The following is a 16,717-nucleotide window of genomic DNA, read 5'->3' as shown; positions in this document are numbered from 1 at the left end:
GGTGAAAAGCAGGCTAGCTTGCATCCTTCTCATCCAGCTTTAACAACCTCCTCTGGGAGATGGTTTTGACACCTATTCCACTGCTCTAGAAGGACTATGAATGGACATACACTCATCCTGGACAACCACTTGGCTTACATATGGTGCATTTTCCTTCGTCTTTTGCCTGCCACCTGTAATTTCTCAATGCCTTATTGGGGATCAGTGGTGCAACAATACAGTGTTTCCCTGTTCAATATGAGTGAATTGTTGACTGCACACTCCCATAGTCACCTGCTTAGGTCTAAATCACTAGTCAAACTAGGTCACCTGAGCTGTAGTTAGGACTTTACCCCTAAAGGTCCAAGGCAAATATTACTGTTTATGGTACAACAGTTAATTTTATTTATGATTTCAAGTATTGTGTTTCCCCCGTGAGAAAAATGAAAACATGCATATTTGTTGTGAACCAAAATCAAATGGTACCTGCAGTGGATATGAGATTATAATAATAATAATAAAGTCAAACTTTTCCCGAATCTCTTTCTCTATCTGTCTCTCATGTCTGCCTTGTGCCATTCAGCACATTGGGCAACAAGCAAAACTAAAATTAAAAAAAAAAACAATATTTCCTTTTTCAGCATACAGACTACCCACTAGATTAAGGTCCTTCTGTTCTTATACAGATTCTTCATTCTTTTTGAAGAGATCACATAAATTGTCTACACTGAAAAATCAGTTATTTGTTTCACACAGGGAATCTTGCTTCCACTCCCACACATATTCACATTGCCTGTGATAAGCAAGGATAATGTGGATCTGACTATTGTCAAGTGGAAGTGGGAGTCAGCTAGTTTCATATTGTTCTCCTCACCCAAGAAAAGTAATGTTTGACTGGGTGCACCTATGTTTTTTTTTTTTTTTTTGTTATAAGCAAATAAAAAAAAGTATGCCATAGTAATGTGCTTATTTTGTTGTTTACACACGCACACACACACACACACACACACACACACACACACACACACACACACACACACTCTGGAAAGCTGGAGCAATGTTCATTTATGTGATTGGGTGATACCACCCCACCTGTCCCCATGAAAGAATAGCTGCTTGCTAACAAGGAATACCTTGGATTCTTGATTGGATCAGGCAAAATTAATTATGGTCATTGTAATACATTTCCTGTTGCCTTCCTCTCACTCTTTCTCTTTTGCCTTCTTTCACTCTCACAGTCACACACACACACACACACACACACACACACACACACACACACACACACACACACACACACACACACACGCGCGTGCATGTCTATCAGACAGACAGACATAACTTTTTTCCTTTCAACCCTGTTATTGGATAAATCATAATACTATAAGGTTACAACAATAAACTCCAGGACCACCCACCCAAAGATGAAACCTATTATATTTCTTACTAAAAGTAGTTCCTGATGGTTTAGTATCTGGCTCCCAAGTGACTTATCAAGCACTTTCACCAAGGCAGCCATAATGTTCTGAGTCTTTATTTAAAAAAAAACAGTCAGTTATTATTTGCAGTGTGTACTGTAAACATTCTTCACTGATTCATTTATCTGATATCAAACAAATGCCATTCTGAAGTCACATCCCTAACAACTAGCATAATTATATATACAAATTATATTTTGGCAGAAAATTTAAATGAATAAAGGTGACTTTTATGCAGTAGTAGCATATACAACAAACATTTACATTGGAATGAATGCAAATTGTCTATAGCATCAGCAGCACAGATAGTGGCTAATAGAATGAACATTGAAGAACAGATAGATATGCATTTATTTATTTATTTACCCTTTGTTAACTGGATTAGTCCCACTAGGCTAGTGGCCTCTTTGCAGGGGGAGGGTACAAGGTGGTGTTTATAGTATGAGGGGAAATTTGCCTAGGGCATCAGAGAACTTCCTTTACTTTTTTTCAATATGTCTTCTAATATCTTTTACATCCACCTAAACTACCACTAACTCAAGCAAATGTAACCTCGGTTTAAAATATAGGTAAGGTTTTAGTTACATATAAAATGCAAAATGTCTCACAATATTTGGATTTATTGTTGTACATTTGCTGTGCAACTGTAAAAATGTATAGAACATGGAAATACGTTCATTCTATCACTGGAAATATGGGTCTATATCAGTTCATCGAAGGTTCACTTCAGTGACCCTCCATTCATCGCACAAAAAGCATCAAATTAATGTGTTGCACTGGGAAAGTAACTACTTCCCAATATTCTCCCATAACCCACATTGAAGTATTTTAAACCCACCCAGGTGGGGTACTGCACCCCCAACACCCCCCTAATTATATATACCAACTCCTAGATTACAGTACAGTGGGGAAATGGGCAAATTTATGCTGCACCTATTATCCATTATATATGAAATGGATTTGGTGTTGCCATAAGTTAGTGATGTGTATGAACCAGCTTTGATGAGACATTAAGCCACGATCCCATCTGTTTCAGTTGGTGCTATCTCAGGTTTATGTAAAAGAACCCACTGCACCTATCAAAACAGTAGAGATCCTTTATTCAAAACATTATGTACAATTTTGTTTACAACATTATTTACAATATTATTTTTAAAATTACATATTTACATAGTTTATACAGTGTACAATATTCCATTTCTTTCCAGTATTATACAATCATAATTATCTTACTTTCCTTTATTATTTAAACTTCTGTCATCATTGTCCTTATTAGACCCCCGCTCTTTTTTCCACAACCACCATATGATTTTTTCAGAAAATTACTGCTAATCTACATTTACCATTAAACATTATTTCATTTATCCTTTCATTCCAAATGGTGCACACAACATAAAATTATTTTTTACTAACATATTCCTTAGTTTTATGCCTATAGTATCTGTACATAATTGTATGTATACTTGTATTATTGATCTGTTTTATAGTTTTTCCAACAATTTTAAAATGTTTATACGTTACATTATATAGGAAAATGTGTTCTGTTGTTTCCTCTTTGCTATGATATATACAGACTCTTTCACTTATTTTATATGGCATATTTCATTTTACTGGTAATTAATTAATTGCTGTTTTCAATAAAAAAAATCTTGGCATTCCATTTGCTAATTGCACCATGGATTTCATACTTTTATAGCCCTAACTTTTCATTGTTAAATCAGGCCAAATATTAATATAATAATATTGTATTGTGATATTTTTATACCACACGTTCCTCTTATTTTCAGTTTCATCAATTTTAATTTCCCATGCAATTCTTTTTTATTGAAAATATCTAATTTCATCATTTATGCATCCTTTTCCCCTTTTGAATTTTTTAACATATCCCAAAACAGCTCATATTTTGTTTTAATAGACTTACTGTTAACTTCTCATTTTTCTCATTTATTCAAAGGAAACTCTATACAATTTCACTGAAGCAGCATATACAATTGGGTTTATTAATCCTAAACTTCTGGCTTCTTTATCCATATATAAGACTACTCTCTTCACTGGATTCAGTTTTGAACTCCATATAAAAGAGAAAATTGCTTGTAGTATTTCTTTTTCATAAATTATTGGCAACATATGAAATCTTGCTAAATACACTATCTTTCTCAGTAAAACTGAATTGATAACATGAACTTTGTATTGAAAGATAATGTACATGTTTTCCAAAGCAACAAAGTTCCCTTATGTCACCTATTACCCTTTTCCTTTGTTCCTCACTTACATTTTTACCTCCAACTCTTATATGTCACACAAAAATTTATTTCATAAAAAAATATATTCCTCTTACCTTTACTATGTCAGCTGGTCCTTTACTCTTGCCTTTATTTAAATTCATAACTTTTGTGTTTAAAGCATTCATATGCATAACATATTACTTCTTTCATCCAAACTTTGTTTTTTGTAATTAGTATAATATCATCTGTGCACATCAACATAACTCAAATTTTTATTGCTTCATTAGTAATCTAAGTAGCACCTTTCATATGTATATTTACAACTCTAACCAATACATTCATGAAGTGGCCTTGACTTATACCATTCTTTACATCTATATATTTACTTACCATCCATACACTAAGGCTCTTACTTTATTTTTGTCATATGCTGAACAACAAACATTCTTAATTTTCTCACTGATGTTATATTACCTCATAATTATCTATAAAATTCATATTTTACTGTATCAAATGCTTTAAGTCTCCTGCCATAAGCTTTATTTTCTCTTCCTGTGGATAATATCATCCACAATTTCCCTTACTATTAATAACAATTCCTGGCATCCTTTTCCATTTAATCTATATATATATGCCATTTCCTTAATACTTTTCGTTTTACTTTCAATTTTTTGTTGTAATCTGCATTATTCAATGCCATAGGACTCCAATTTTTTACTTCATGTGTGTCTTCCTTTTTCCATATAAATTTAAATATACTACTGCAAAAATCTGTATATATAATACCATCATTTAACCCCTCATTCATAACTTTTATGTATTTTTTCTATCAATCTGTAAAATCCTTATAGAATTGGTATCTAATTACATCTACACCTGCAACTGACTGAATTAACTTGCCATAGTAATTTATTGGATTTTTATATAGGAACTTTATTTTCAAGTTCTTTGTTTTTCATATCTGATAAATTTGTTGTGCCTTCCTTTTATTTTGAAATATTTTCTTTACACAATTTCTTACAATATTCATAATTGTTACCTGAAACCTTCTTGTCTCTCCTCTCTCATCTTTCATTTCTCTCATTATACTAGTATTTTCCTTAACTATATAATTCAAGTAAGCATATACTTCTTCTCTTTGACCTTGTAACTGATATATTTGATTAAATAATAACATTTTAATTTTCTCTTGATTCTTGCCATAAATTCTCAATTCTGTCACAAAATGTTATCTATCATTTCTTTCCAAATGTTTAAAATTGCCTGTATACATTGTCCTATAATTTGCCTTTTCTGCTTTTCTTACATCCAATGGACACTCTAAAACATTTCTTGTATTTTTTGAAAGACAGTCACCACTCAGACCAGTTTTATAACATACTCTAATAGAAATGTGATCTTTACATAATTGTATAATTATTTTATTTCCATTATCATCTAATCCTTTCTCATTTCTTACTTTTATTCCCTTTCCCTATCCAATAAATACTCCTTATTTTCTCTGTCCTTTATCTCTATCCATATGGCACAATGGCCTGAAAATCTGTTCTAAGTGTCTCTTCTTCAGCAATATTTAAAGCTTGTGATACAATGAAATAGTCTATTTATGTCTTATATACATCTTGACTGTAGATCCATGAATTAACATTCCAAATTTTTAAAGTATTACATTTTATAACCTCAAACATTTTCTTAACATCATTGCTTCTTTTTTCATTTTTCTTCTCAAATCACAATTAAAATCTCCTGTCAATATTATATTCATGTGTATTACTACATAATCCAGAATTTTATGAACTAAACATTCTCTTTCTTTACTTGTAACACTGGCGTGCAGTGCTATAATTCTTTATACCCAACTATGCCATATGAGAGCTATAATAGTTAATCTTCCCATCATTACCAGTGTTACATTAAATATTTTCACTGACTTCCTACAAATGCTATTAGGCCATAACATGGTTCTTTTCTGAAGTTTCATATTGTGTCTCCTCTCCAAAGGTTTTCTGTTAGTAATCCTTCTTCTTGTGTCAGAAACCTTATATTTTCTAATATTATTACATCAACATTACACTTACTACACCAATTAAAGAAGCCTATCTTTCTACTTATATTTTAATGCTATCTACAATTACTGAAAGAACTCTGAAGTTGTAACTATATCTATGTTATAGCATATTAGGAATTATTTACATCTTTAGATAAATTAAAAAAAAAATCTCATTTATATTACCTATTTCCTTTCTTTTATAGTATTATTATAATTATAGTACTTATCCGTGTATCTCATTTGATGTAACCGGCATATGTAAATTGTAAATACTATTGTAATCTTCCTTGGAGCTTTTCTCCCTGGGTCTCTGCTGAAAACGGGCTTCTGGCCCAGAGGGGCACTACCTGGTCAGCAAACAAAATAAATAAATAAATGCATTTTTCTCTTTTACACCTATCCATCTAAATGTGTTTATTTCTGTTAACTCTTATCAATAAATTGTTTTCCCTTTAACCATTTTCCAATTTATATATAATTCATCATTAATCTCAGAGCCTTCTTCTATAATATCTTCTGTTTAGCTGCTCTCTTTAACCTTATCTTTATTTTTGGCTTGTTCTTGCTTCCCTGCTTCCTCTTTATTTTCTGTTTCTACCATTTCTTCTCTTATATTTTCCTCACCTTTCTTCTTCCTCATCCTTTCTTTCTGTACTACAATCCATCCATAAATGCCCAATTTTGTTACACTTATAACATTTCAATTCACATTTTTTGCATCATGACTGGTTTCCCCACAAATATAACATTTTCTTTTATCCCAATTACTTATCAGATGATCGTGCTTCCCAAAGAAAAAGTAGGTTTTCAGTTGACCCTAACGTTTTACAACACCCTGATTTCCTTCTACACTTAACATACTAGGAATATGAACAATTTTCTTTTTTTCTGATTTTAATAACATATGAAAGTCCTATCCAACAGTCCATAATCCTCTTTTATCATAAACGTTACTAATGTCTATAACTTCTTTACATAATTTCCTTAAATGCCTTTCAAAGTCTCCTTTTCAACTTCAGTTCAAAATTGAACATGTATTTGTTGTTGTTTCTCTGTGAAATGCTTTAACCACGTATGAATTCAAGGGATTACAGTTGTTTTTCTTTTCATACTCTCCAAAAAGCTTTCCATGACAGAACCAGTCTCAAGTATAGTGTCATAAAATGTCACTTTATGAAGGAGAATAAAAGCTCTTACCTCATGAGCCTTTACACCAAATGGCACCATTAAATTATCCCAAATGACATACTTGTCCATTGCTTTTCCTTCTTTTTTTCTGAAGTCTTACAACTAATTTCTTTTGATTGTTGACATTACCTTTCTCCTGCTACTCTCTCAACACTTTCCCTTTATTGTCCTTAATGGTCTCATCATACAATTTCTTTTTTAGACTGTCTTCTCCCAGAATGCCTTCAGACTCCTACAAATGGATTTTATCCATAATGTTACCCCAATAAACATCTTTTCTACTCTCTGGGTCACTCTGCATTAATAGTTCACCCAAAAATATCATCCCAGAACCCTTCTGACTGGGTGATTGCAATAATACATCCATTATTTTGCAACTAATTCACTTCTGATGAAACAAACAAGTTGTGCTGAAATAACCCCTCTGAATCATGTGCACAGCACTAGCATTCACCTCTGTGCTGCTGTTATGTCTTATGGGCTGTGGTTGAGTGGCACACTGAGTTTGTGGGCTATGTGTCATTTGGGTTGTGTTGGGGGTGGATGTTGCATGCATTTCTGATTAGGAGGTCTCTGTTACTTGAGCAGATATTTATTGAAAGCCTCCGCAAATGTAGTTGTGTGTTTTGTGTTGCTATGTGTGTGTTTTGGTGGTGTAGGTTTTGAGGGACTATGTGATGAATGTGGTGTGATGCAAGTGTTTACCTTTTCCTTTTGACTGTCTAGTCCAGTTTTGGGTGAAGAAAGCTTTGCTTCCAGTTTGGCTATATAAGTGCATTTCTCACAGGTTGTACTGTTGGGTGGTAGGAGGAGAGTGTTGTCTGTATACATGAGGCAATTGCTGCATTGCCCCAAGATACCCAGATTCATCAGGTAGACAGGAGAAAACACCGGGAGCTGACCCATAGACATGCCTGGATAGGTGCTTATTTATTGTACTAAAAACTGTTTTCCTCTAGACAAGTGAGGAAAGTTGAGTGCTTTAGTAATTTGTAGCTTATTTAGTGCTTACAATGAGTTCTGAACAAGTGCTGAGCTCAATGAAACAGATTTGAGTGCTAAAACTAAAATAAATGGCTAGTTCTAAGGGAAAATTTGAAGAGCAGATTTTATGGCACCAGGAATAGTGTAACCCTAGCTAAGTGGTGATGCATAAAGTGTATTTTTTTAATGTAACAGTAGCAAATGAGCAAACTGATTTAAACAAAGTAACCAATAAAAAGCTAAAAACTGAGCCCCTTTCCAGAAGTCTTCGATCAGAAAAGTTCTAACTGCACACTCCTATAACTAGGGTGCAGGGGAACCTTCTCCAAAAAAAGATGAGCTGGATTAGTGCTCAAGTTATACAAACAAAACTAGATTCAGCAGGTCTGAATTTAGTCTATGCTACAGCAAACAAGGCTTACCAGTTTCAAAAAGAAACAGTTCAAATAAGCAGGCACAGCAAGCCTTTAACCAGAAACTCCCAACTCACACACTGCCCCTGTCTGCTGTCTTGTCTGTCTGCAAATGCATCTTCACCTACCCAACTTACCTCCTCCACACATACCTATGTCCCTTCCCCAACACTGCACTCTCACCTTAAAAATAAAAAATGGGCACCTGTTCCAAAAAAATATACATATTGTCCCATGCATAGCTCTTTATTAAGTATATGTGTCCATTGGACACATGCAATTTGGTCCAATTGGCTTGACAATGCAGTTCTGTTGTCCTCACAGTTACAAAATAAACACCTGCCCATATTTCAAACCCAAGACCATCGCACCTGGAGACCACTGCATTAACCTCCCATGCCACACAACTCTTAATTAAAGCAGGTGGTTTAAGCAAAACATAGTAATTGCCAGTTACAGTCATTAAGAGTGTTTCATCAAAGCTGCTGGCTGCACCATGTCATGCAAACTTGATTAAAAAGTAATGGAAAAAAAGGGAGTGTACCTTGGACTCTGGTGCAATAGTACATCACAAGACAGCCAAAGACATAATAATGGATGTAAGTGAGGTCTGTGATAGCAGGTAATTGTGCCCTTTTATCAGCAACATGTAGAAAGACACCTGCTAAGGCATTAATGGCAAAATACATGTTCAACTGGGACCCTGGTACAGAAATACATCCATATAAAGCCATGCACATGCTGATGGATGTATAAAAATGTTTGTCACAGCCTATATGTTTGCACATATATTTTGCTGTAGCAATGACTCAGTAGTTCAGTCTGTTAAATGCCTTGTAAACAGTACATTTTGCCACGCACAGTCCTGGGATCAAAACCAGTGGTGTGTAGCATTTAAATAACTATTATGAAGCCAGCAAATAATGACTGAGTCTTGTACTCTTTATCCACACAATGCGTATCAAATGAAATGTTTGTATGTCACTGATGGAAGTCACAGGCCTGCAGATAGAAACACAATTCACATATCCCTATAGCAAAAGTATAAGTGCATAAAGTCTCACGTCATGCATTAATATGCATTCACAAAGAAATTCAACTCAGGTACTGCAAATGAAGGCCACTAATATCAGAGTGCACTACACAATCCTTTCAAACTCACACTGCCAATTAGCACAGCTGCACACCTAACATACACATTTGAAGTACCTGCTTGTAACATGGACTGCCATCATACATGCTCCAAATTACTACCAGACTGTAACACATGGCCTGACAGTCACCCGAATGGAGGACATATTGTTATACTTATTCCCCCATGTTGCTCAAGGACACAAGTATGTGGCCTAGTACTCTGTTAGTGATACCTTTGCCTAACATACTTACCTTAAACACATGCCTTAATTGGACTGGAAAGGGTAGCCTCAGTCTGGCTCTGCCTCTACAACAAGACTGACACAGCTCCCACAGTTACTCCTACAGCTTGTTGTCCTCCAAAGTGTTCACACTCTCTGTCTAGGCCTATTACCTGCAGCAGCAGCTGCAGCCAGTAGCACACCCATCTGTATGTAAAAGTTGCTGCTACAGGCCTACACTCTGCAATGTATTAGTCTCTTCACCCCAGTAATGTCCAGCACAACATAACAGAAAGGGCCCCTAATCTACATGAAGGCCTTATGTATTGTACTGTCTTTGCATGGGATCGGCTAATGATAGTGCAAATCAGCTGTGTTGTCTGCAATTAGCATTTCAGAACCAGAGACTGGTTAAGAGGCAATCACCTGCTCATGAGAAGCATGTTAAAAAGGCAAGCAGCTGGCTATGGGGAACCATTCTGTAGAAGACTTTCCTCACACAGACCATATGTATGCAAAGTCTTAACTATCAGCACATATCAGCAGAGGAGTACTGCACTCCATCAGGTATGTACCCATCTTACTTACGTCAGGATGCAGATGTCTGACTATACTTATGGGGAATAGGAATTACAGAATTAAGCCTTTCTTAGAACTGTGATAATGACATGTCAATGATCTCCAGATTTGTTACGCATACAGAGGATGTGCAAGACACCAAGGGTGGAATGTCAATGTGGCAAACTGGACTCGTGGAACTCTCCATTTACATTGGTTATAATATCACACTGCTATTTGTTTGGCACAGTTGCTTTGACATATTATCGGGGGGTTGCCCCTTGGGGACGCACTACAATAGACTCCAGTGTTGGCTGTATTAACATACAGCAATATCTGTCATGGCACACATGAGAATACCTGACTATCACTAGTGTCCTAGTTGTATCCACATGCTTAGTATGTTTGCACACTGTGGAATATGACATGTGTGATCAAACAGTGGATATTGCCAGCCATTCTGTCCATGCTGTATCTCTATGTAGTGTACTTTCACATATGTGATCCTGATGTGTGTTCCCCTGTTGTTTTTCAGGGAACATGTATGCAAGATTCCGTGCAGCTTTTATGGATGCAGAGAATGAGTTAATACTGGAAGGGGTCCATCAATGCCATGAACTCTTACTGTCCAGGGGGAGGCACAACATGGAACAGCTGGATGCAGTGTGGGCTGACTTTGTCCATGATGTCAATACCACTGATCATCAGAGCAGGACATATGAGCAGGTTCAACACTGCTCAATGGACATGATTAATGCCGTATGCATAAGAGCAGCAGATGTAGCCAGGGATCGTGGTGCCACCAGTGGAGGTCTTGCAGCAGAACAACCACTCTCAGCCACTGAGGAATTCCTGTCACATCTAGGCACACATGACAGCTCTCAGGCATCTATTACACCCTACATCATGGTTGTGGGTACCACAGTATCCACAGCAGAGGAGCGTGCAGGTAAGCTTAGTTTGATCAGCATTGCAGTACTGTAGCATTCAGTGTATCAGAACGTACATAGTCTTACGTGGGTGTCAGGCCTGTCTGCTTTTAGGGCAGAGAAGGGTTTCACTGCAGTTTGACTGTCATGCTCAGATTTGGCAAGTATAACAATTAACACAGTAACTACTGTAAATGTGACATATATGGACATATTAACTTGTTGTGGTGGACCATGCAGTGGTATTAACATTACCTCTCCCTCAACTTTTCACAGCTCCATCAGGCATTGGCCAAGCCCATGGTCCTGCTACTGGGAAGTATGACACCATTTTGTTATAGATGTAGGTTTACAGCAGTGTAATCCCTAGACTGTCATCCCAGGCCTGCTGCCTACATTGCTGTACTGTCAGCATGATTGCCAACTGCATACATATATTCTGACTGTACATGTTAGACTCATACCTATGCCTTGTAAGTGTGACCACACTGAAAGATGTGACGGTATTGTCAGGACACTACAGAGTGTCATATGTATCAACTGTGCAGAGTCCACACAAATGTCAACAGTGTACCTCACTGATGAGATTGCAATGTAATGAGATGTTATTTTCAAGTAACTACAGCTGTTAGTGGGAAGAGTACTGTCCTCATGTCCTACTATATGAGGTTCTGTTTTCAACAGGTCTGTCCTAGTGATGACAGTGTATAGAGCCTTACATATATCACAAGATAGTACTGCAGAGCACAATAGTGCAGGTATTAATGTACTGCTTTTTCATTTCTTATCACAGGTGACCAGGGAGGGTTGGTGCCTGTCCCCTACACAACCTGATGTCAGTTTCAACTCAGACTCTGATGATTAAAGTTGCCACAGTGTGGCACAGGTGGGGATTCTGGGGGCTGATTCTGTCCCAGAGGTTGACATCCCTCTTCTGCCCTCATTGTCATCACAGTCTGTCAGTATGCCCAGATATACCCATTCCCTGGAGGCCACAGACATTGGGCAATCAGAGGGTGGGGACATTGAACAGGAATGTGTGACAACTATGGCTCAAATGAGTGTAGACACTGACCATAGCCAGACAGTTGGCATGGTAACACACAGGCAGACTGACAGGGGTGCTTGTAGTAGGCCCGGTGTCTGTCCATCACCTGTTGCAAGTGTCATATCAAAGGTCACTCGGCACATGTTACAGGCCATCATAGAGGCAGAAGCAGGTTCTGAACAAAACACCAGATGTATGCTTAGGGTTATGGATGCAGCACAGTCTGACATCCGTGACTGCCTCCACTGCACTGGGGACACCCTGGATCAGTTCACTGATGCAGTGGACAGAAGGTGGGCTCAGACAGCATCTGCCTCTGTGCTGGAATGTGTGGTTGGAGTTGAGAATTGGGCTCATGGATGTAGGTCACCAATCTCATCTGCTGAGAGTCCACATGGCCATGTATAATCAAGCTCCCATAGTGTCAGTACATCCAGCACTAAAGTGGGGAGTGTGCTGTCCACACCACAATGTGGCAGGCCATGGGCTCATGGTCCTGGGCTTTCCCATAGGGGACACGATGACAGCAGACAGCTGTCACCGCCATGCTCATATCCATGCTAACTCCTGTCATGGCATTTCAGGTGACATGACTCAGAGATCTGGAGACACTGCTTGGCACTGCATGCTAGTTGTCCTTCATGCAAGTAGTATTGCAATTACTTCGAGCATGTTGCAAGAAGAGAGTCATGTAAGGTGTCTGTACAGAGCATATACAAACATGTTAGGGAAGTGTAATATGTACAAACTGTGTTGCTTAGTCATTCTGTGACTCATTTGCCCAAAGGATGGTCCATATCCTTACCTACAATGCCCTGCATCAGTGCCGTGACATCCCTACATGGGGAACCAATGTATTGCATCATGTGTTTACAAATATGGGTGAGGTCCTACCTGGTGGGATCTGGCCACAAATCAGTTTCCTTAGAACTACCAGAAAGTACCCCTTGCTGACAATACAGACATATATGTCAAGAAAGCCTATGCATTACCTCCAGTGGGATGGTTGACATAATGTGACTGCACCTCTCCCTTCAGATGGGACAGACAAGTATGCAGAGTTCTACAGCCATGCAGTATGTCAGTGGCATTACAACTGCATGAACTCAGCTGTACATGACAGGAGGGACAGAGGCTCATCATGGCTCAGCAAATCTGACTGGTGGACAACTGCCATTAGCAGGCTGTACAATAACAGGTGGACAGTACTGTGTGACAGTTGGGTTGTGGGTGCCCCCATAACATGGAGGCACTACCTCTTCAGCTAAGATAAGCATATAGTGCTGTTATGATGTTGTGTAGACACAGTAAGTGACAAAAGTAGCCACCCACACAAAGCAGAACCACAACACACAGTGTAGTTACATGTGTGACTCAAAGGACATGATGGATATGTACTCATACCTAACCTGTACTCCCACACAGTCTGTGTCAATTACACTCCTTTGTCCCCACCACTTGTGACACATGACATTCCTACAACCTGTACCATAGCTTCCATATTTACAGAGCAGTTCATAACTGCCATCTCATTGGAATATACACAGCATCTATTGCACATGCTAACATTCCAAGCTGCATCCCAAATGTGATCTGACAAGGACTGCTAACACCATTGGGAAACCCCTGCAATCATACTGACACCACTGTTTGCACACCAGCTGAGTGGACAATGGCAACTGTTATATCCTTGCACAGAGGTGGTGTATCCACTGACCAACATAACTATACACCTTTAGACATGATAACCAAGGAACAAAACCAACAGATAAACTTGAACCACCAAGAAGAAAGACCTCAGTGCCACCAGAAATTTTATTGAATGTTAAGTGCTTTCTGAAAAAGTTCTTGAAGAAGTCTGGTCTTATATAGATGAAAGCACTCAACATTCAATAACATTTCTGGTGGCACTGAGGTCTTTCTTCTTGGTTGTTTGAGTATAACTATACACCTCTTTGTCTAAGTATCCATATCTGTATGCCATATCTGTATGCCCATAGGGGCAATCATCATGGAACTGATCACCACACATATATGTGATCTACACACAGTTGACTGTACACAGTTTGGATGTGTTTGAGGGGGAACATGACTGTTACACATTGTGGGCATTTCTGACGTAGTCACCAAGGACTTGGGGGAGGGTGCATCAGGGAGTACAACCCCTTATACTGAGCCCAGCCATCTGACTATATCACCTGCTCAGGCAACATTCACAAAGCACCCATTTAGGCATCCATGATACTGTCATTGTAGGGCTCACTGAGTGGCCCATTGATTTCACACATACACAGCATAGGAACATCTGCCTCCAGTATCTGATCTGTAAGCAGCAGTGCTCAATAGGGCACAGTGCTGGGTCCTCTACTGCTTGGAATCCATTTAACCACAATACATGTGACTACTGACTGACTGTGGTTAACAGTATTAACTGATGCCTGCAAATTGTGAGCACTCATAGAGCCTCTTTGGTATGTCACTATCCTTCAAAAGTGTATTGCAAACACATGTCTGTTGACATACTAATAGCATTAAACTCCATGCAAATGTAAATGTAGTATCATTTACATCAGTTACACATATGCACCTGGTAAGTAGCACATCAGTCACAACATGTGATGTACATACTTAGGGGTGAAAGAACTGGGCGCACAGACCTGGACACACAGGTTTACACCTAATGTGCCTCAGATCACCATGTCTCTAAAGTGGTATGGCAGAAATCACATTGCATAGCTGAGGCCACAGTCACCTGTATGCGGCATACTCATAACCTCCAAGTACTCTTCCCTCAGCATGCCAGTATCTGAGTGGAATGGCCATTTGTTGATGTACCTTTCCAAGCAGTACTGGCAATTGCACATAACAGTATGGTCCCTCACAAGAACACTTCATATCTTCAGTATGTGTTCAATGGGGATTGTCTGCAATGAGTGTCATTATTGCCTGTGGTATATAGACTATTCAGAGGTGATCTGTGCCTTGCATATGGGGGATGTGTAACCCTGCTTGATTGCATATGCTGCCTATCTGTAGGAGACATAGTAGATGGATAACTCACTGTAAGGACATTAACCCCATATGTGACATTAGTACTACATGCTTATGGGAGAGATTTGTGTAGCTGGCTTAAACACACCCTTGAAACAGAACCCTGGCTAATGGCACACAGAGCACTTCAGTGCACCTCAGCACATGACATCTGTATTATTGGCTGGGCAACCATCATCTCAACACAAGGCATCTGCCTGTGTCCCTCTTGGACCAGGACAATGTCTGCTGATCCTGTAACTATGGGTAAAAATATGTCTATGATTGTGAGGGTGTTATGGCCATTATACTAGTGAAGTTCAAATGTCCTATGGTTCCATAACATGATGTAAAATGCTCAAACAGGCTCACACACAAACATGGCTACATTGAGGCTAGCACCACTTCCAATCACTGTGTACAGGACATGCCAAGGCACACACATAGTGCAAGTTGGCTGTATGTAGATGAGAACACTTACTTCTGTAATGGTACAAACTACAGATCACAGTAAGTGATGCACGCAACACACCTCATGTCTGCTTGTACTATCAGTTTAGAACATATTATGCTTGATGACATCAGAAGGCCTTGTTGTGGTCAGTCCTTTGGGGGAGGCCACATCACACTACAAAACTAACTATTTTTAGGTTAGCAAGGTGATCATATTTATACCATATGGACATACACACACATCCAGTAGTCTGGAGTGAGATTAGAACTTCGTTCTATGTAGTCTTGCACACTATAGCTCACAGTACTTATCACACAAGCCATGGTTTAAGTCTGATAGTATACTGTCAACTGGTAGTCTTAAGGTGGATGACATCATCAGGCATTGTAGAAGAGGGCAGTTTGGAAGCCAGCAGCAAGTTACAGGGCCAAAAAGTGCATAACCATTGCAGGTGGATAGCCCATGAGGGCATGTCAGTTGTTTTGCAGAGGGATACACACACACACACACACACACACACACACACACACACACACACACACACACACACACGCTGTACTCTACTCTACTCTACAAAGGGCCAAAGGGCCTTACATGCTCACCAAGTGACCTGGAGTGAGTTTAGAACCTCTACCTGTCTAGTCTTATACATTATAGATCACCGTACTTATCGCACACACCACAGGTTAAGTCTGCTGTCTGCATCTAGTATCCTAGGAGTGAGATAACTTTTATTATCCTAGCTATGTGTGTACAGTTACAGGTGTCTGTAGGTGAGTGGATTATGTACTGTTGCACCCTTAGTTTTGATCCTTTGAGCAACAGAATGAATGTGTGATAGTGAAGATTTACTCACCATTATTAGAGTATGTAGGACAATACGAACATCCACACACATATTTATGTATCTAACAGGGATGCATATATAAATGTAGCCATGTGTGTATATGATATGTATATGTGTTATGTAGCTATATGGGGAGAGTCTATGTATCATTTTAATATATATAGCTATATATATATATA

The sequence above is a fragment of the Protopterus annectens genome, chromosome 17.part0, assembly GCF_019279795.1.
Source record: "Protopterus annectens isolate FY-2018-M chromosome 17.part0, PAN1.0, whole genome shotgun sequence".
Taxonomy (NCBI): Eukaryota; Metazoa; Chordata; order Ceratodontiformes; family Protopteridae; genus Protopterus; species Protopterus annectens.
Note: the sequence above shows the minus strand (reverse complement) of the source record.